Here is a 17,329-nt window from a genome sequence, read left to right as displayed (position 1 = left end):
GAAGAGCTAAATCAGTTTGAAAGAAACAAAGTGTGGAAGCTGGTACCCAAACACAAAGATAGAGCAATTGTTGGTACAAGATGGGTATTCAGAAATAAGATGGATGAAAATGGTGTGGTGACAAGGAACAAAGCAAGACTGGTTGCTAAGCGCTACTGTCAAGAAGAAGGAATAGATTATGATGAGACATTTGCTCCTGTAGCCAGACTTGAAGCCATCAGATGCTTTCTTGCTTATGCTGCTCATGCCAATTTTAAAGTCTATCAAATGGATGTCAAGAGTGCCTTTCTGAATGGTGAGCTTGAAGAAGAAGTCTATGTAAGTCAGCCACCTGATTTTGAAGATCCAAATTTTCCAGAATTTGTATATCTTCTCTTGAAAGCTCTCTATGGATTGAAGCAAGCACCTAGAGCCTGGTATGACACCTTATCACAGTTTTTTCTTGAGAATCACTTCACAAGAGGTACTGTTGATAAAACATTATTTTATAGAAATGTTAATGGCTCTAGTATACTTGTTCAAATTTATGTGGATGACATGATATTTGGGTCTACAGATGAGAAACTTTGTAAAAAGTTTGCCAAGCTAATGCAAAGTAAATATGATAGGAGCATGATGGGAGAATTGACCTACTTTCTTGGTTTGCAAGTCAAACAAGTAAGTGATGGCATATTTATAAGTCAAACTAAATATGTCTATGACTTATTGAAAAAGTTTGATCTTATAAATTGCTCAACTGCTAAAACTCTCATGGCCACTGCCACTAAACTTGAATTGAATACTGAGGAAAAGAAAGTGGACATTTCAAGTTATAGAGGCATGGTTGGCTCACTTTTATATTTAACAGCCAGTAGACCTGATATAATGTTTGCCACATGTCTTTGTGCTAGATTCCAAGCTGATCCTAGGGAATCTCATTTAATAGCAATTAAAAGGATTTTCAGATATCTCAAGGGTACTCCAAATCTTGGCATTTGGTACCCTAGAGATTCTGGTTTTGATTTAATTGGTTTTTCAGATGCTGATTATGCAGGATGTAGAATTGACAGAAAAAGCACTACTAGTACTTGTCAATTTCTAGGAAACAAGCTTGTTTCTTGGTTCAGCAAAAAGCAAAACTCAGTTTCTACATCAACTGCAGAAGTTGAATATATTGCTGCTGGAAGCTGTTGGGCACAGATTTTATGGATGAAAAATCAATTAGTTGATTATGGATTGAGAATCTCCAAAATTCCTATTTTCTGTGACAACACAAGTGCTATTGCTATAACTGAGAATCCAGTGCAGCACTCAAGAACAAAGCACACTGACATAAGATATCACTTCATTAGGGAACATGTGATGAATGGAACAATTGAACTCCATTTTGTTCCCAGTGAAAAGCAACTAGTAGATATTTTCACCAAACCACTTGATGAATCTACATTCTCAAGATTAGTAAGTGAACTGGGTATGTTAAATTTCTCTAGTTAGCTTTTATCTCATGAAATGCAGCCCGTGATAAGTGACAGATGGGATATTGTGCTATCTTAGTCTAAATGTCCACTATCGATCGCTATTTTAGCAATTGATAGTGTGTCACATATCACTGGATAAGTAAATGAAATTTTTAACACATCAATGGCTCTTTTATTTAGCCATTGATATATTAAAATAGCAACCGCCAGTTCCCAATTAAATTATCGATCGGTATATACATACATATGTGTATATATCGATCGGTGACACTTGGCTACTTTTTGAACGGTTACTTCATTTACTTTTACTGAGAGTATAAATAGTTTGCCTTTAATTTTATTTCACTTTTCACCTGCATTTGCAAACTCTTAACTCTCCTTCTCTCTCAACTCCTACAAGCCCTAATCTTTTCTTAAGCTTTTTCTTCAATGGCGCCTTTTGTCAAGATTACAAGTAACACTGGGTTCATTTATGAGCAGAATAATCATGTCGCCTATGTAGACAACGATGGGAAAAATGCTGAAGCTTTTCATACCATGATGGATTTCATCAACGAATGTAAGTTCTCATATGCCATGCTTCATGCTCCAACTATCTTCTGTGAGATTGTTGAGCAAATGTGGACGTCTGCCAGGTATGACCCAACCTCCAAAACTTTGTCTGTTACTATCAATGGTGTTGGCTATAATATTGATGGTGAAATTCTTAGGGCTGCTCTTAATCTGCCTAGGAACTCTACTGATAGATTGCCTAGTGATAATGAAATTGTCAGCATGCTTAGAAATATGCACTATAATGGTGATTTATCTAACTTAGGACAGATTCTTAGGCGCCATATGCGCAAAGAGTGGAGTTTTCTTTGTGATTCATTTTTAAAGGTCTTCTCTGGTAAAGTGTCTAATTATGATGCTTTCACTATGTCTATGCAATCCATGTTCTACATGCTATTAATTGATGACTACTTTAACATTGGTAATTTAGTATTGTATGAAATTGTTGCTAAATTGGGTCCCCGTGAAGGAAGACCCAATAATATTTATTTTGCTAGATTCTTGATGATCATTGCTTATCATCTAGTCAAAAATTTAGTAATTGCACAGCCAGAAAACAAGTTGGACTGCTGGGTGCAAAGCAAGAGGGTCTGTGGTGACTTGATGAGAATACTTGCAAATGAGCAAGTACTCTTGTCACTTCCATCACTAATGCAGGTACCTTCTATTCCCATTACTTCTTCCAATCCTCAACCTTCTTCTTCTTCCAGTGCAGCAATGGAAGTTGTACACCCCCAACATCCTACCCAAGCTGTCAAAACCAAGAAAGTTCCTAAGCCCAAATCTAAGAAAACCACCTCTGGTGTCTCCCAAAAGATACCAGTTGTAACAACTACTTCACAGCCTGAGGGGAGTGTGAAGGTGGTAAGTGGTGAGGGGAGGGATGATCATCAAAGAAACCCCCAGAATAAGGAAGGAGAGGTGAGAGAGGTCCAGCCAAGCCATCCCACATCTTCCCAAAAAGATGTGGTGATTAATATGGAATCAAAAACATTGCTAGTGACATCTTCTCAACAAGATGCCACTATTGAAAAGAGCTCTCCTCCAAGAGCACAGAACAAAAGAGGCAGGGACACTGACCAAACACCTCCTAAAACCTTCTCTAGGATAAACAAAAAAGGGCACTTGATACACACACTACTATGCAGTCCAAAATCACAGATTTTGTGACAGTACAAACTACTTCTCAAATTCAGATTGACGTGGCTTCAACAAATGTGGAGTCACAGTCCCCTCCAGTTGAAACACTCTCTCCAATCTCAGATTTCCATATGGAGGATGTTGATCTACTATACAACATCCCCCACCCAAATTCTCCAACTCTGTTCTTGGAGAAGTCAATCTCTGAAATTGGTGATCATCCTTCACATGATTTGTTGGGTCATCAATCAATTTCTTCTTTGACCACTAGTGAAGTTGTGGAATTACCAAATCCATCACTCTTCACAGATTCACTAGTTGTCACTGTTGATGCATCAACTGCTAATGCATCAATTGCTAATTCTTTCACATCATCGATCGGTATTTCTCACCAATCGGTAAGTGCAGTTCTGTCAACGGATGTGCTTAACAGCAATCAGCCGTTGATGAATGACAATGTAGCATCAATGGCTATTCCTCAGCCATTGATAGAAGAAGTTCCACTAGCAGATGCAACTCAATTAGATCATCTTGCTGTCACAAGAGCTGCTAGTGAAGAACTTATTGAAAGGCCTTATTGCAAGGTACATGTCTAAGCCTATTTGTACAACCAATGATAACTCAACTTGTATCTGATAACCTCTCTACTTGTAACTCAACTTGTAACTCAACCTGGATTAGTCTCTGATAAGTTATGATAGTAGATAGTAGATAGTTTAGTTGGAATCAGTTCAAGAATGTCAATTGGATACAAGAATCAGAATATCAGAAGAATTCCAAGATATCCGCTACAAGCCACTGGAAGAAGTTCATTTCATATGATCAAGCCTCAGTGTCAAGTAAATTGTGTAGCAGTTCAAGGAGTTCAGAAGGTACGAAGATTCAAGTATTTATTTCATCAGAGATTCCATATGTGTACTGAAATGAAGTTGAACTAGAAGACAAAGATTCGAAGACTCGACCACAGCTCAAATGTTTAATTGATGGAGAATATTCAATTTAGTTAGGCATAGATGAACCAGACAGTACATTTGTGTGTCAGCTATTTATATTGAATATTTAACATCAAAGGAAGGTGGTCGTTCAAGCCGTGTGATGATCAAGACGAAGGCTCAAGACATTTGCTTTCTGGGATATACACTTTTTAATTAATTCTTTGTTAAATAATTAATCTCTATTAATTTATTTAGTTATTAAATTAATTCAATTAGAATTAATTTGATAATTAAGTTTATTAATAAGTTAATTGATTTAGAATTAATTCACAAAAAGAAAGCAAAAGAAAGAAGGCTAAAAGGAAGTCAGAAGACTTGCTGCTGAAGAATGTGCTCAATTTAATTATTCTTTTAATTTATTCACATCTCAAAATAATTATATAAGTTATGTAATTTATTTATTAAATTGATTCACACTTGAATTAATTTAATTTATGAATTTATATGATTAATATAATTAAGTGAATAATTATTGAATTAATTATATAAAGAAAATCTATTGTTTTATTGTTTTTAGGGCACGACATGACAATCAATTAGATTGTCATACCGCACCCTTACCTGTGCGTTTTGGCAGTTGGCATGACAATCCATTTGATTGTCATACCGACTGTTCAAGGCATGACAATCCTTTAGATTGTCATACCGAGTTCAGAAGGCATGACAATCTAATTGATTGTCATACCACTTCTAACTTGGTGGCCAAGGTCAGTGTATGTCATACCGATGGTTTTATGGTATGACAATCCTTTAGATTGTCATACCTTACCATTTGTAGCATAACAATGTGTTAGATTGTCATATCAGTTTGTCATACCGAAATTTGTATAGTATGACAATGCTTCTGATTGTCATACCGATCCAATTATAGCATGACATTAGCTCAGATTGTCATACTGATCTAATTATAACATGACATTAGCTCAGATTGTCATACTGATCTTTGTAGCATTGTCATACCAAGGTTTGTCATACAAGTTCAAGGTGTTGCCTATAAATATGGCCTCACCTCCTTCATTTGAAAATGTTCAAAGTATTGTAAAACTTTCAAGTTGTGCTAAACTTGCTATTCGTTAAATCCACAGTTTTCTGTGCTTTGATATTTCGGTTGTTTTAATCCCTAAATTAGAATACTTCCTATCAAATTTATTCTAGAATATGTAGTGGACATTAAAACTGAACCTTAATTAATTTAATAACGACTTTCAAGTTTAAATAACTTTTTACTTGAACCTTGTTTATTTAATTAATTAAAATCTGATTATCCTGTTTTATCTAAATCAGATTTATTCCGCGCGAATTTTGTGACGATTGTATTCAACCCCCCTTCTACAATCGTATCGGGACCTAACAATTGGCATCAGAGCGGTTGATATAATCTACCTTATCAGATCCTATACTCACTCTGAAACTTTCTAAAAATTCCAAATAATTTTCTATTCGAAATAATTTTATTTAAAAAATTATTTCTGACAAAAAATTATTTTTCCTTCAAAAATCCAATCTTTTCCCAAATAATTTTTTATTCGAAATAATTTTATTTAAAAAATTATTTCTTACCGAAAATTATTTTTTCTTCAAAAATCCAATCTTTTCTCAAATAATTTTTTATTCGAAATAATTTTATTCCAAAAATTATTTTTGATCGAAAATTATTCTTATTTCAAATATTTTCCCAAATAATTTTTTATTCGAAATAATTTTATTACAAAATTATTTCTGATCAAAAATTATTTTTATTTAAAATCTTTTCGCAAATAATTTTTTATTCGAAATAATTTTATTCCAAAAATTATTTCTGATCGAAAATTATTTTTATTTCAAATCTTTTCGCAAATAATTTTTTATTTGAAATAATTTTATTCCAAAAATTATTTCTGATCGCAAATTATTTTTATTTCAAATCTTTTCTAAATAATTTTTAATTCAAAATAATTTTATTCCAAAAATTATTTTTGATCAAAAATTATTTTTCTTTCAAATCTTTTTCCAAATAATTTTTAATTCGAAATAATTTTATTTCAAAAATTATTTTTGATCAAAAATTATTTTTCTTTCAAATTTTTTTCCAAATAATTTTTAATTCCAAATAATTTTATTCCAAAAATTATTTCTGATCAAAAATTATTTTTCTTGCAAATCTTTTTTCAAATAATTTTTAATTCGAGATAATTTTATTCCAAAAATTATTTTTGATTGAAAATTATTTTCCTTTCAAAATCCAAATCTTTTCCCAAACACTCAAACACCCAATCTTCTACCATGTCTACCGCAAAAATTACCAGCATTAAAATTCCACCTTTTGACAAGGTTAATTTTGGTCTCTGGACGAGACACATGCTTTTGTTCCTCCGGGCGGCGAATAAAAAATAAATAAATATTTTGACAAAGGGTCTTTCGCCCCCAATGAATATTATCTTGGAACATATTGAAGATGGAGTTACGATTCCTCACAGAACCTATCTAAAAACTCCGTCTGAGTTTTCTGATGAGGATAATGAGTTGATTCAACTAGACATGAATCTACAGCTCATTCTGATTGATTCTTTGGATCGTGTCATGTACAATAATGTTGTTAATTGTACAAGTGCAAAGCAGATATGGGATACTTTGCAAATAATCAATGAGGGATCTGAGGAAGTCCGGGAAAACAGAAAGGAAATTCTTGTGGCTCAATACGAGCAATTTGGTTCTAATCCCGGAGAAGAGATTTCTGAAGTATTCATCAGATTCAACAATTTGATAAATAATCTGAATCTGAACGGGAAATACTATAACAACAAAGAGGTGAACCTGAAGTTTTTGCTGACGCTCCCTGAGCATCTGGAGCATAGGATAACCGTCATCAGAGAAAGCAGAGATTTGACAGAGATCTCACTAGAACAGCTGTATGGCGTTCTGAAAACCTATGAGTTGGAATATGTCCAGATGAAACAGAGATACGGATTGGGAAAGACGATCAACACGTCTACATCTATCAGCAATTCTACTGCCCTCGTAATAGAATCACCTGTTGTGAAAGAGCGGAAGATTGTTGTACCTTCTAAATGCACCCAAGAGTATGTGGTTCCTGAAATTAGACATACGTCAACAAGTATGGGTGATGATGAATTCTACTCTATGGAAGAGTTAGATCAGCTGGAGGATGAATCTCTTGCTATGTTTGCCAGGAAGTTTGGCAACATGAGATTCAGGAAGAATCCCTCATACAAATTTAAATCTTCTGGTAATAAATTCCAGAAAGGGGGATCTTCGTCCACTTCAAAAGGGGCTTACAAGACTGGGATGGTTGATCGAAACAAGTTTAAATGCTTCAACTGTGATGAGCCTGGTCACTTTGCATCGGAGTCCAAGAAGCCTAATCAGCTGGCAAAGAAGAAAGAATCCTATGACGAGCTAAAGCAGAAGTATGAGGCTCTGCTAAAGAAGCATCAAGGCCAAAGCAGCCAAGGGAAGTCCTATGTGGCAAAAGGGAAAAGCTGGGATGACACAGACAGTGATGAGGAGGAAGAGCGGGGGAGTGTTGCTCTAATGGCTTTCATGGAACCTTCTACACAACCACATCGCACTGGCGGATTTCTGGTAGATCCTACTTGCCCTAAACTATTTATGCAATTAGGACTTGAACGTGATGATGCTCGTAATAAGCTCAAAGCTCTGACTCTTGAACACAAAGCTTTAAAGCAAGAAGTTCATGAGTTAAAGTTAAAAGAAAAACTTGTTCTCACCCCTAAAATTGAACAATTAACTAGTGACTTGTTGACTCAGTCTAACAAAGTCAAAGTGTTAGAATTTAGGGAGAACAAACTGAATGAGCAACTAGCTGAAGAGAAGGTTAGATGCCTTGCTTATAAGGAGTCGACTAATATTGTTAAGAACCTAGTGGACCAACAAGTGATTAAAAGGAAAGTTGGTATAGGTTTCGATTACAACAAGTCGGTAGGTAAGGCTAGTAATATAACTCCTTTTGTTAAGAGTGCTGAAGACAGGGGTATCCCACATGTTTTAAAGGATGCTCCCAAACCTTTATTCAAAACCCCTGTCGCAGAACCATTAATTGATATGCCCGTGATTATTCAATATGAAATGAATTTAGAGGATATTGAGAATGAGAGGGAGATTTTGGCATCTGTAGAGCCAATGCAAGTTGAGGGCACATTCAGTTCGCCCAAAGCTGGCATAGGTGCCAATGGCTTAATGAATAATTTCAACAAGCCTAATAAGTTTCTTAAATGCAGGAATGGTAACAATACATGCTCATCTACTAATAACATTAGAACTTCTGAAAATGTTAATGTAGAAACTATTAAACCCCCTGTTGTTCTGAATAACATGCCTACTGTTCCTTTAGTTGATATGTGCCATTAACCTTGTGGTGTTGATAATTGCATGTTGTGCGCGTTTAATGTAATGTCTGCTTATTTCAAAAGTATGCATGCTAACAAAGAAAACACAACACCTAGAAAGCACATGAATAGTAAGTTTGCAAAAACCAAGACTGCTGGTCCTTCTCCTATCAAGAAGGATACTTATGTTCCTAAGCCTAAACCTAAAGTGTTCAAGGCTGTTTGTAGGAAAGTAAGTACAGTCAAGGTGGATGCTGATGTTATTCGAACATGATCTATTGTCAAAGCTGACAAAGGTCAATTCTTTAAGTATGCCGGGCCCAACCAAGTTTGGGTTCTGAAGAAGGTTTAATTCGTTTGATATGTGTAGGGAGCCAAACAAGGTTGAAAAGCTTCTTTGGTTGAAGGACACAAGCACAATCTTCTATGACAAGGGATTCCAAGTAAACTTTGTCAAGGAGAAGTATATGATATCTCACACTAAAGATGACCGTCTTGCTCTCTGTGGAGTAAGAAAATCTAACTTATACGTAGATGATCTCAATTCAGGAACCAATGATGAAGATAATTGTTTCTATTCAAAGGCTTCACCTGAAGATAGTTGGCTATGGCATAAGAAGCTGTCTCACCTTGTTTTTAAAATTGTAAACTCTTTGGTCAAGAGGGATTTGGTGAGAGGACTGCCTCCTTTGGAATCCACTCAACCTGTCAAGGAAAGTGTCAATGTTAATTTTGACGACACTAAACTCCCAAGTATCTGTTAGGTCCAGATATGATTGTAGAAGGGGGGGGGGGTTGAATACAATCAGTACCAAATCGTCGCGGAAGTGAATCTGATTGAATATGATTTGTTAATCAGATTTTAATTAATTAATATAACAATGTTTGACGTCGTTATATAATTAAAATGGTTCAGTTTTAATGTCCACTAAAGTTCGTAGAATAAATTCGACAGGGTATATTCTAGATTTAGTGATTAAAACAACCGGGTTATCAAAGCACAGAAAACTGTGGATATAACGATCAAGCAAGTTACAAACAACTTGAAAGCTTTACAAATGCTTTGAATACAAAGTGAATGAACACTAAAAATGAAGGATGCAATGCCATATTTATAGGCAAAGCATTTGTACTTGTAAGACAATTGAAAGACAAGACAATTGTAAGTAGCAAAGACAAAGTGGAAGGGGCAAGACAATTTCAGATTGCCTTGCAAGCACAAGACACAGCAGAAAGACAATTTTAGAGCTCGTAAGACAATTTAGAGCTTCGGTAAGACAATCTTCATTCGGTCAGACAATCAAGAACTTCGGTAAGACAATTGCAATTGTCTTGCAGAAGCCATTCGGCCAGACAATCTTGGATTGTCTTGGCAGAAGACATTCGGCCAGACAATTTAAGATTGTCTTGCAAGCATCACAAGGCTTCGGTCAGACAATCTAATTGTCTTGGCACAAAGCATTCGGTAAGACAAATTGAATGTCTTGCAGACTTTCTAAACCATTCGGTAAGACAAAGAGTTTGTCTTGGCAGTTGTCTTCACCTTCGGTAAGACAAACAGTATTTGTCTTGCAGTCTTTCAATGAGATTCGGTAAGACAATTCCAATTGTCTTGCTGATCTTGAGTAGGTGATTGAATGTAATATGTAGATTATATTTAAATAGAAAATTATCCACTTAATTAATTTAATCATATAAATTCATAAATTAAATTAATTCGAAAGTGAATTAATTTAACAAATAAATTACATAATTAATTTAATTATTTGAGAAGTGAAATAATAATCTATTAAATATTAAATCACCCCTTCTTCAGAAGAATAGCTTCCCGTCTTCTTTAAACATAAATAACTCCGTCTTGATCAGTCGAACGAACGAACCACCAACTCTGCTTGACTTCAAATATTCAATTTGAATAACTGATACACAGATGTACTGTCTGGTTCATCTGTATCTAGTTAAATCAAATATTCTTTGTCAAATAAACATTTAAGAATTTGATTTGTTCGTCGAGTCTTCGTCTTGTAAGTACTTCTTCATTAAATGGAATCTTCTGATAAAATAAAGTATAGAAACTTTATATCTTCTGAACTCCTGGACGTGCCACAAAAGATTATTTGTGCACTGAGGCTTGAACATATTAATGAACTTCTTTCAGTGGTGTGCAGCAGCATCCTGGAATTTATCTGACATATAATTCCCATAAATCATTTGACGTTCTTCGTACGGATTCCGTTGACTTGCTATTTACTGAGCTTTCTTATCTGAGTTGAGTTGTACCTCTTTAAATACAAATAGGCTGAACATATGCCTTTCAATCTCCCCCTATTTGTTTGTTAACATAACATGCAAATTTCCTAGAGGATAACTCAACTAACAGATAAGACAAAGATTTAAACAAAGGAATGTAAATAGCAAAAGTTTATGGCTTGCATTGAACATTAAACCATATTCATAATAGATTACAAAAGGATGTTCCTTGAACATATCTAACAAAATATCCTAATCAATCTATTCACTCAGAACGAGTGACTTCTCCTTCTTCAGCATCTGAACAGTGAATAATTGGAGTAGAAGGCTCATTCTGAGTAGGCTCTTCAGCTGCAGTGGATTCTCCACGCTTCTTTCTTTCACGAGCCAATGAAAGATAATATTGAACCTCTATATCCACAGGGTCTTCGATGAAATCTGCTGGCTGAGATTGGTTGATATACTTCATCTTCCTGAAGTATTGTTGAATGTTTCTCCTTGTCAGTAGTTTACAATCTCAGTATCAGCATCAGCTTTGGCCTTAGTAGCGAAGCCCTTGGTACGTAGAATTGTAGATACAAGAACCAACTGACTCACATCATACTTAAGAAGATATTGGTGGTCCAGGTAGAAGGTTCCAAATTTTCTCTCGTGAATGAACTTGACACAGTAAGGCTTTCTGACAACTTGTGGACTGTTATGAATAGCACAATCCATAAGTTTGTCACGTAGGAGTTCATTCAGATTCGAGCTGCGTCTGATCTTGTTACGAATCACCCAGATTTCAGTTAGAGATAGAAACTTGAATAAATCAATTGAAACCCTGAATGTTCCGTTTCTCTGAGTAGAAATAATGATCTCCCATTCATTGAGAAGATTCTTGACACCAATAGTTATATATTCTAACTCGAGAGCAAGAGCACGCATAAACATATCTTCATTAGGGTTAGCCTCTCTCAGGTAATAAATGAAGGATTTGAACTTACCATCATTGAAAGGTTCCCTTTGAGATCCAGAGAGGATTTGCCTTGCAATATCCCAGCTTTCACCAACTTTTCTGGAGATATCCTCTCTCTTTTCCTTGCACTTGGCATCCCATAGTTTCTGTTTCTCCAGCTTGACCAACTCATCAGTTGTCCTCTTCTCATCTACCAGTTTCTGCAGTTCCTGAAGCTTTGCTTTGCTAGCTTCATGTTGAGCTTTGAACATCTTGACCTTTTCCATGTGCTCAGGATCTACAGACTGATCTTCATTGAAAAGAAAGCCTTCCTCGAAACGACCTTCTTCCTCAGCTTCAAAATAAGCAGAGTCAAATGCATCATCATCATCAACATCTTCAGGAATGTTGTCATAATCCTGATTAGTGAAGATGTTCTCAGTTTCAGGCATTTTGCCTTTAGATTTGCTAGCTGCAGAAGAGTCTTTTTCACTTGCTCCTTCTCCACCCTTATCACTCCTATCAGTATCACCAGTATCACCACCCTTATCACCCCTGTCACCAGCACCAGCATTGCTGTCATCCTTATCTTTGTCATCCTTATCCTTCTCCCCCTTAGTTGAGGGATCCTCTGGAGTAGACTGAGATGTTGACGGATTGATCTTTAAGTGTTGAACAACTTGAGCCAAAGTTTGCTCCAAGTTGTCTAGCTTCGTCAGACAGAGCTCCTGAGTTGTATCAAATTTGTCCATCCGAGAGTGAATACCCTTGACATGAGCATCTAATTCCTGTTTGAGGGAAGAAAATGAAGGATCAACAACCTTTTCTTGTAGAGTCACCAACTCTCCACTTCTGAATCTTGCATTCTCAGCGTTCAACCTTTCTATCTCAGCCCTGAGAGCAGCCATTTGTTCCTGTAACAGATCTGTGTTGGTGTGTGCACTCACCTCACGAACACTCAAAGATTTTTCACTATCCTCTCGTGCATGTGTTTCGCTCGGTGTTTGCCTGATTTCACTCGTGTTTGTCACACCGTCACCAGTACCTGTATATACAACCATAGTTCCCTGAGATGGAACTGTAGGAGGTGAAGAAACAAATTGTCCTCCGAATGCCTGTGAAGGCGGATGTACTTGCAGGTTGCCAAGTAGATCCTGATCCAAAAAGAAAGAGTGATCAGAAAGATTTTCATATAACATGTTTTGAAATTCTGTGCTCTCTCTAAGTGAAGAATCAAAAGACACAGGTTCAGTGTTTACTAGCGTGAGTGCTAGTTGTGTGCTTGACTCTTTACAGGATACCGCGGTCGGACGGCCAATTTCAATAAATGCATTCTGTGGAGAGAATGAATCTAGAGACTGTATATTTACCGTTTCAGAGTCCAAATCCTTTTGGGAGGAAATGGATGCAGCTGCAGTTGTCTCTGGTTCTGCCACCCTTTGCTTCTTATGAGACAGAGCTGCGGGATCTCGTAAAAGTGCACTCCCACTCCGTTTCCGGGCTACCTTTCTAACAACAGGGGTTGAAGTAGTGTTGTTTGAAGTGTTTGAAGAAGAATCAGTAGTTGAAGCGGAAACATCAGCTTGGATATGAACCTGGGTGTTTTCAGGTTCAATGCTGGGAGTCTGGAAATCAAATCCAATATCACAATCAAAATCTGCAATATCAATATTAAAGGTATCAGTGAGATTAGAAAGTACCTGAGCTACCTGTAAATCTGTCCTGAAGTCCTGTAGCTCTGGATTGATAGCAGAATCAGCAGGTAGAGGCTGAGAAGTGGATTGTGGTTGAGGAATGGTATGTGTATGTGTAGGTGAAGGTATTGGTTCAGATTGAGAGGGAAGAATGGAGGCTTGTTGGTCTGGGAAGAAGTTGTATTGTGGAGGGGATTGATGTTGAGATTGGTGAGGAGAATTGTAATCTGATTGGTGAGGTGATTGTTGTGGTGAATTGTAAGGAGGGTTGTAGGGAGAGTAATGTGAGGATTGGCTGGATGATTGGTAGTCTTGGAGGAGTTGAAGTGGTTGATTGATACGTGGAGGTGATTGTTGTTGTTCTGGATTAGCTGCTTGTTGTTGTTGTTGTTGTGGTTGATATTGTTGCTGTTGTAGTGGTTCTGGAACTTGTACAGGCTGAAAAGGAACACTGAATTGCTCGAGCATGAATGGAGTCACCACCAGTGGTACATTGTCATGCTTTTTCTTGTTGACCAGCCGAGTTTGGATCTTGGCACAAGTCCTCTGAATAGGAACAACAGGAGAATCGACGTACATGTGCCTATCATCAGCATTCATCTTATCATTCATAAACAACATCAGGAATCTGGGGTAGAAGCATTCAACTTTGTCATTCCTTTGAATTGATCTCTGTGCAACAGACCCCATCTTCCTGATAATCTCCCTCAGCAATATCTTCCCAAAATTGATTCGACGGTTATAAGCTATGCTGAATCCAAAGATTTGCAGCATTGAAGATATATTCCCAAAGTTCTTTCGATTAGTGGGAGCAAACACCTTGGCAAGGGTGTCAAAGAACACATCCCATTCAGCTTTCAGATTTCCCTTTGACATCTTTGGGAGAAAAATCTGACCTTGATAGTGAATATCCTGAAAGAACTGTCTCAATTCATCCTCGGAGGGATCTGACTCAAAATTGTCCCTAGGAAGTCCTAAGATCCGGTTCACATCATCGACAGTGATTACAATACGTTTCCTATTAGGCAGATCCCCTATGATCTTGTAATTCTCCAGAGTTGTTGAATTGACAGCATTTGAGTAGAAGTCAAAAAGAGGTTGCAGCTTAATCGGAATATCTGCAGTCAGTGCCGTACTGACTAAACTCTGTCGCGAAAGAAATCTAACCCAAGTCCGGAATCTATCAGAACAGTCTTCGGGGTTAAGGCTGGCACAGTAGTTAGTCTCAGCAACCACGAATTCTCCGGCCATTTTTAATAATTAAAAATTGAATTAAGCGAGAATTTTTCAAATTAAATGTGAATTCTCAAATGTCTCGCAAATTTCAACTATTAATTAAAGCTTAATTAATTAATTAATAATTCGAAATGTTAGAGTAAAATCGAATTAAAAGTTAATTAACTTAAATGGCACTTAATCAATTAATCCAACTCAGCCAAACACGCCCTTAAGACAAAAAGCCCCAATATACACTAACTCCAAACCAAACGCAGCCTTAAATTAAATAATCACAAGCCAAACAAGCCCTTAACTTAGAAAATCCCCAAATTCAAAAACCAAGAACCCTAATTTCAAAATCCAAGCAATCGGTTTACAGGAATCAAGAGCACACGTTCCTCACAAATCGATGAACCCAGATTTAAGCAAGAACACGCACAAATCACAGCAAATCAGTCCAAATTTCGGCAGAGTTTCGACTTGATCAAGTCGAAAACGAGTAACCAAGCAAGCAATCGAAGCTTGAAATACGAAACCGAGCAAGTTTTTATCTCTAAAACTTGAAAAACGAGGTCGAGTGTGTGTATATGCAGTTGTGTGTATATGCAGTTGTTGGAGAAGATGAAGTAACGGGCAAGACAAACGAGATTGTCTTGCTCGAATTGTCTTGAGACAAATATATACACGCTAGCAAGACAAAGACAAGTTTAGTCTCGGTAAGACAATTTAAAAATTGTCTTGCCGAGATTTAAAGAAGCAGACAAGTCACGTGTCTGTAAGACAATTAAAATTGTCTTACAGATACAAAAAAAAACGCATTAAGAGATAGGCTCGGTAAGACAAATTGTCTTGCCGAGTTTTTGTTTGATTTAATAGAAATAAACTGAGAAACCGGTTCAGCAAGACAATTTGAGATTGTCTTGCCGAGCCATGCAGTAGACAATGTAATTGTCTAGCAGAAACATAAAAATAAAAATACTAATTTGATTTTTGATTAATTTGAAAGATAAAACTTTTTGCAATTAAAATCAAAAATCTATTAAAAAAAATACTATAAATCACACAAATATTTTGTAAATTTCAACTTTAATTAAATATAAATACTTATGATTTTAACTTTAATTCAAAAAGATGAATTAACTTAGAATCAAATATTTATGCTTAATTAATTTTGAAAAATACAAAATAATTACAAATAATTATCTAAATGCTTAGGGAATAGTACAGGGGAGTGTATGAGCACTTAGAAAATTACAGACTAATATACAAACATGCATAATTACTCAGAATATTATCAGATAACATACAGAAAATCATATAAAATCTAATAAAATAGATATAATTATACAGAAAATTCACAAAAATATACAAAAACATATAATGCATATGAAAAATATATACAAGAGAACTATGTCATATTTAACATCCCTAATTCACAAACCAGCTTAGAGAAAGTGGATTCATCCAGTGGTTTCGTGAAGATGTCAGCAATTTGCTCAGTCGTGGGTACAAAATGTAACACCACTGTACCATTCATGACATGTTCTCGAATGAAATGATACCTGATATCAATGTGCTTGGTTCTTGAATGTTGAACCGGATTGTTGGAAATGGCTATGGCACTTGTATTATCACAAAATATGGGAATTTTGTTTACTACAACACCATAATCATTCAGTTGGTTCTTGATCCACAAGATCTGAGCACAGCAGCTACCGGCAGCTATATACTCAGCTTCAGCAGTAGAGGTAGACACTGAGTGCTGCTTCTTGCTATACCAGGAAACCAACCGACGTCCTAGAAATTGACAGCTTCCAGACGTACTCTTCCTATCAATCCTGCATCCTGCATAATCAGAATCTGTATAGCCGGTTAAGTCAAAACCAGTATTCTTAGGGTACCAAATACCTAAACCAGGTGTACCCTTAAGATATCTAAAGATTCTTTTGACGGCTATAAGATGTGATTCCTTAGGATCAGCTTGGAACCTAGCACACAAACATGTTGCAAACATGATATCTGGTCTACTTGCAGTAAGATAAAGTAGAGAGCCAATCATACCTCGATAGCTTGTGATATCGACTTTCTTACCAGATTTATCCTGGTCAAGCTTTGTGGCAGTGGCCATGGGTGTCTTTGCTGGTGAAGAGTCTTCTAGATTGAACTTTCGAAGAAGATCTCTGACATACTTGGATTGGCAAATGAATATTCCATCTTCCTTTTGGCTTACTTGAAGACCAAGGAAGTAGGACAGTTCACCCATCATACTCATCTCATAGTTACTCTGCATCAACTTAGCAAATCTCTTGCACAAGTTATCGTTAGTAGAACCAAATATAATATCGTCAACATATATTTGTACAAATATCATATCCTTATCATGCAATTTGTAAAAGAGAGTTTTGTCTATGACACCTCTAGTAAAATTGTTTTCAATTAAAAACTCAGAGAGAGTGTCATACCATGTCCTTGGTGACTGCTTGAGTCCATAGACAGCTTTGAATAGGAAGTATACAAAATTAGCAAACTCTGGATTCTCAAAGCCAGGGGGCTGTTCCAGATATACTTCTTCTTCTAGCTTTCCATTCAGAAATGCACTTTTCACATCCATTTGATATACCTTGAAGTTGGAGTGTGCAGCAAATGCAAGAAATATTCTGATGGCTTCAAGACGAGCAACTGGAGCATAGGTTTCATCATAATCAATTCCTTCTTCCTGTGAATAACCTTTTGCAACCAG

Source organism: Daucus carota, chromosome 8 (assembly GCF_001625215.2).
Source record: "Daucus carota subsp. sativus chromosome 8, DH1 v3.0, whole genome shotgun sequence".
In the NCBI taxonomy this organism is placed as follows: domain Eukaryota; kingdom Viridiplantae; phylum Streptophyta; class Magnoliopsida; order Apiales; family Apiaceae; genus Daucus; species Daucus carota.
The sequence above is the reverse complement of the archived record's forward strand: the minus strand, read 5'-3'. Positions refer to the sequence as shown.